This window comes from Wolffia australiana, chromosome 18, assembly GCF_029677425.1.
Source record: "Wolffia australiana isolate 7733 chromosome 18, ASM2967742v1".
NCBI classification, from domain to species: Eukaryota; Viridiplantae; Streptophyta; class Magnoliopsida; order Alismatales; family Araceae; genus Wolffia; species Wolffia australiana.
The window spans coordinates 9,761,467-9,767,774 of NC_135852.1; positions in this window are offsets into that span (position 1 = coordinate 9,761,467).

The following is a 6,308-nucleotide window of genomic DNA, read 5'->3' on the forward strand; positions in this document are numbered from 1 at the left end:
CAATGAGGCTTTTCTTTCTATTGTGTCTCCCAGGGCGGCGGCTCCGCCCGTCGCCCTGTACTTCCTCTAATCCCTCTCTACTTTCTGTTCGGTGATTCAGCCTAAATGGCTTGTTGATGAAGATCGTGAGATGCCCCTTCTCTCTTCTTCTTTTCTACTTCTATCTTCTTGGTTACGGGCATCTCACGTTTTTTAACACTATAAAATGGTGCGAGTGATGCTTCCATGGGTGGTTGGTTGGTGATAGTTTAAAGGGCAGATGAAACTATAAGTGAGTCTGAATTCATGAGAGTAGTATTGATGGGGGACCATCCTGCTTCGAAGGCCCCTGCAACCCATTTCATCGAGCTAGGCCTCATGCATGAGACCCATCCTTTGAAGTACCCGGCCTCGTCAACGACCACAAAGGTTTAACTTTATCTTTCCGCGAGAAGAGTGAAAAGAGAGAATTGACTCGGCACAACCTAATGATACATCCAATACCAATGATCTGTGCCTAGAATGCGTTGCTATATTTCTGCTCTAACATTCTTCATTTGCATATTGTTCATTGACTTCGTAACCTGAGGGGCGAGTGAACAGGTTACGAAGTCAATTCATCTTCATCTTCATGTTACAAAGTCAATTCAGATTAAGATGAAGGCGCGACAAGTGTGAAGATGAAGATGAAGATGAGCGTGGAGATGAAGGTGCGGAAGCGGTGAATATATTAATCTGAAGACACGACGGAGGGTGACGATGAAGATGAAGGCGCGACGGAGGGTGAAGATGAAGACACGCATGAATATATTAAGATGAAGGTGCGAGTTTACGAGCGTTTAGGAGCGGGAGTGAAAAAACAAGGCGCAGAAGCGGTGAATATTAAGATGAAGACCTGATGGAGCGGAGTAAAGATGAATCTGAAGATGAAGGCGCGACGAGCAAAAGGCGCGGAAGCGGTGAAGATGAAGATGAAGACGCGATTGATGGAGCGATGAAGATTAAGATGAAGGTTATCTAACGCATAAAGAAGATGCATCTGAATGTTACGAAGTCAATGAATATGCCTCTGAATTGACTTCGTAACATGAATTTTAATCTGAATTGATTTTGTCAACAAAAAAAATGAGCACAGTCACGACGGAGGGAGGGGGCATACATACTAGATTATATTCAGTTAGATTAAAGCAGTAGGACCACAAAGGTTTAATACAAAGGTTTTCTTTGTTTAGTAGACCTTGTATGTTGGTTGTGTATGTGTCTATTTTCTGTTTGTTCGTATGTAATTGGACTATTGTGTGGACCTACACGTTTGTGCGTGTGTGAGCCAATGTGTGGGTATGTTAGTGGGTTTCTCTCTCCTATTAGGGGCCCCCAATTCCTCGTAATTGAGCCTTCTCCCCTTTATCTTTAAAAGGGAGCCAATATTTGCCCCCATAAAAGGTGGGGCCCGCCCATAGGAAGAGAGAGGAGAAGAAATATTGAAAAATATGATTTTTAAGGATTTTTACTGATTTTTTTGTGCTTTTGAGTTTTCATCATATTTATAAAAATGCCACTGTAAAACTTGGAGAGAGAAAAAACCCTCGAGTTGCAAAAAACCGTCACCGTCTTCGGCGGAAACCACCATCACCTCCGCCTTTGCCGGAGCTCTGATCAACGTCTCTCGCAGCCTTTTCGCCCGCGATCGTCATTCCCTGCATCCCCCATGACGGCACTGTTAGTAGCCGCGCGGCCATCTCGGCCTTTCGGCCAACACCCGCGATAATATCCGCAACAACGCCGCAATCGGCTGCCACAACTCGCGGCCGCAAGCCGCAGCCCGTGGCCGTCGCGCCAACCCGAGGCCGCAAGCCACAGCCCACGGCCGCTGCGGCAACCAACGGCCGCAAGCTACCGCCCGGAGCGTTGCGGCAACCTACCGCCGCCATAGCTACCTACGGCCACCGCAGCAGCCTGCGTCCACCGCGACAACCGTGGCCACCGCAACAGCCCGTGGCTGTCGCGGCAACCATCAATCGCCATAGCTGTTGAGGCCACCAGCGGCCGTTGCAGCCGCCCGTAGTCACCGTAGCAGCCACGGGTGATGCAGCAACCAGTGGCCGCCACAACCGCCCACGGCCAGCGCAGCAGCCCGCGACCGTCGAAGCCGACAAAACTACCACAGTCGCGGCCGCCCCAAGAGCTAGTGGTCGCGGCAACCCTAGCGGTCCCGCAGCCCTTTGTAGTCTCCGCAGCAGTCCTAGCGGTTGCCACAACCTGCTGCGGCAGCACCAACCCTAGCAACCGCTGTAGGGGTCCGTCGCAGCCGTTGGCCGACAACCGAGCCAGAGATTGCTCAACTATTTGGATCTACGCTAGCCGTGGCCACTACCACCAAACTCTTTGTCACCACGCCTGTCTCTATGCATAGCAGGTCAAATAAGGGTAATCGACTGCATGCATTGTTCATCCTAATTGCCCTGAAATTAAGTTCAACACTACCAAAAACTATTACTTTACATAATAATGAGATCATGCCTTCCACTTTTTCCAATGATTAAAAAGCTAATTTTGTACTCAATTGCGGTCTCCATCAATGCTCAGACATGTATTTCACCAAGTTAGATAGTTTGGGATTTATGTTTAATCGGATTTCAGGGATATTTCTAAACCACACTAGACCCAATGAGTCAAGTGGGATAGGAATCTAACAATTTTCCTAGTATGTTGACTTTTCAGGTCGAAGTTTGAATTTTGGTGGTCATAAATTTAAAAAAATTTGATGAATAAATCAAGACATGAGTCTTGGGGCTTGGGACAAAGTTTCAGATCAAAAGGAGTTATAAAGAAAAATTTGCATGCTAATCAGTGGAGCTGACTGAACGGATAGGCTTGTTGAAGGAGCATGAAGAAAACCTTCTAAATGGTCCTTGGAGGCTTTGAGGATGATCAAGACACCTTAGGAGTACTCCAGATGGCAGCTATTTTTTGGAGGAGAGCCCAGGGTCAAGATCCAATCCAGGATTCATGAGGTGGAACCCATCCATCCATCCATTCCAACTCAAATCCAAGGGCTAGGGATGATTTTTAACTAACTCTAACAACTTGTTCTTTTCCCTCCAAATTTGACCTGGATGAAAATTATCTGATTGGTTGGTGTCTGAGCACCTGGAGTGAGGCCTCAAGAACTCAATCTTGGACATTCATCTATGATCCAACCACCAAGAATCACTGAAAAAAAACACATGTAGCCCTATAAAAGGGCCCCCTCACCCTCCTTGAGACCATCCAAGATTTGAGTATTGTTTTGTTCCACTTTCTCCATCGGTTGATCTTGTTCCTAGGTCCACCTTCATCTTGATGGTGCAAGGAGTTTTCTGGGAGCGTCCTGGATCTTGAAGCCAGTAGGTAGGGAGCTGGAGAGATCACCTTGGGCCCCTTGGGTGTGATAAAAAAAATGTACCTCTCTTCTTCTCATTTAACCTCCTCCAAGTCTTTTCTAAGCTTCTATCAAATAGGCAGATAGCCAACGTCCTAAGCTTTCCAACGCGTACTCACATGCATCAAAAAAACTTCTGGACCTTGAGATATTGTCGTTTTGATCGATGTACGTGAGAGCACCTTCGTCAGTGCAACTAGCCGCGGAGCGACGATGCCCAACGCACAAATGGGCACTTCTGCGCGCACAATCAGTGGCAGAGCATCCAAAGACTGTGCGCGCCTCTCTCTCTTTACTCAAATTGTTGGGAATTGTTCACGAACTGAATTAACTCAATTTAGTAACGATTTAGACAACTCTCTCTCACCTGATTCAACAACTCTGAACTGGATAAGTGAATTACAATCTTCTTATCTTCAGAACCTTTTATCTCTCTCTAGAGATGATAAAAAATTCCAAAAAAGTCTAAAAAATCATTCTCTACCTAGACTCTTTACAAAAAAATTTTCCTACCTAGTAAAAAAAGTATGTATGTTTGTTCTCTAAAAATAAACTCTCTAAACAAATAATTTTTTTATCAAAGAGACTTATAAAATCCTGGAACTTAAAATTCATATTGAAATTCATCCTAATTAGTTACCTAGCTCCCTGTGGGATTGAACCTTACTAATTATTACTGGTAAGGTAACAAATTTGTTGATTAAGTCCATACTGACCTTACAAACCAACTAGTTAGTGATATTTTCATCATCAATTTTGAACCCCTAGTTTGGACTAATCAAATACCATGTATGGCCAGATGCCACATAAGCCTCCTGACTTCAGCCTCTTAGTCATAATTTTAGGATCTCAGATTATGGAGTTGCATTTGCGCATCATGTGAGAGAGACATGTCATAACAATCATGCATGCATTGCATTCCAACATGAGAAGTATGAAGTTGTTGCCTATTTACATCGACGCCAAGTTAGTTACTGTGAGGGTAGCTTGGTTATGGATAGGTTCAGGCCAGAGAGATACTCTCCAAGGGTTGCTATGACACTCCGTGCTCGAAGTGCCGGGCCTTTCTCGATAGTCCGGATGGTTGGGAGGATCGCATGCATTACGAGTATTTCCTCTAATTGGGGAATATGCCCCATCGTCAACGTGTCCAACCTTGAGACATATCAACCCATGCCGATTCTTTTCTTCACCAAAAAGCCATCCCCTTCAGGCCCTAGTAGCCTACATTCATTTGTGAGTGAGTTTGCTAGTCCACCTTCTCCAGTTTGGGCCCTACTTAGGCATGAGATACTTGGGGAGATAATTAACGTTGCAGGGAAAGGCGACACAAGACAACTATTTCTTATTAGGTGGGAGGGTCGCCCCCCCCAACAATGGACTCCAGAATACAAAAAACGAGCTCTGGCTATTCCGTGCGCTCTACCGCCTCGAGACGATGCAGTTGGTCTCAGGCTAGATGGTTCCAAGCTTTCCCCATGCTGGGAGGATGATGGGGTACCATCCTGCTTTGAAGGCCTTGGCGAACCACTTCATCGAGCGAGGGCTCATGTGTGAGATCTATCCTTTAAAGTAAGCGGACTCATCAACGGCCACAAAGGTTTGATGTTATCTTTCCGTATGTTTTCTTTGTTTAGTAGGCCTTGTATGTCGGCCGCGTATGTGTCTATTTTCAGTTGGTTTGCACGTGTTTAGACCGTTATATGGACCTACACGTTTGTGTATGTGTGAGCCTATGTGTGGGTGTGTTAGTGGGTTTCTCTCTCCTATTAGGGGGACCTAATTATTCTTAATTTGGCCTTCTCCCCTTTATTTTTAAGGGAAAGGCCCACATTTGCCCCTATAAAAGATGGGGCCTGCCCAAAGGAAGAGAGGGGATAAGAAAGATTGAAAAAATGTGATTTTTAAGAATTTTACTGATTTTTTACTATTTTTGAGTTTTCATCATATTAATGAAAATGCCATTGCAAAGTTAGGAGAGAGAAAAAACCCTAGAGTTTACCAAAAACCGTCGCCGTCTTCATCAAAAACTGTTGTCACCTTCGCTAGAGCCGGTAACCGTCTCCCGCGGCCTTTGTGACCACGATCATCATCCCTTGGTTTACGGGTGCTGCCAACGTCGCTACCAGCCGCGTTGCCACCGCGGCCTTCCAGCCAGCAACTACCGCCACAGTCACAATTGCGACCGCTGCTACTTGCTGCACCTATAGCCGCAAGCCACCACGTGCGGCCGCAAGCCATCGCAGCAACCCGCGTCCGCAAGCTATCGCCCGCAGCGGCCATGGCAACCTTCGGCCGCAAGCCACCGCCCAATGCCGCTACGACAATATATGGCCACAAGCCACCGCCACAACCCGCAATCGTCGTGACAACCAATGTTCGCCGCAACAACCAGCGGTTGTTGCACCCGCCTGCTGCCACCATAGCAGCTACGGTTGACGAAGATGTGCAAGGCCGCTGCAACAACCAGCAGCCGCCACAACCGCCCACGGCCACCGCAGCAGCCTACGACCATCGAAGCCACTAAAACCATCGCAGCCGCGGCCGTCGCAACAGCCCGATGTTGCTACAACCCTAGCAGCCCCACAGCCCACTATGGCCTTCGTAGTAGTCCAAGCGGTCGTCCTAGGCTGCCACGGGAGCACCAACCCTAGTGATCGCTACAGCGGCCTGTCGCAGCCGTTGGCTGACAACCAGATCTACACTAGGTGCGGCCACTACCACTAAACTCTTTGTCACCACACCCGTCTCCATGCATCGCCGCCTACTTGCGCCGCTGCGATTACTTGTGTCACCACACGTACTTGAGCCTTTGCGCCTACTTGCGCCATCGCGCCTACTTACGCCATCGCGCCTACTTGCGCCATCGCACCTACTTGCACCATCGCGCCTACTTGTGGCGCTGCGC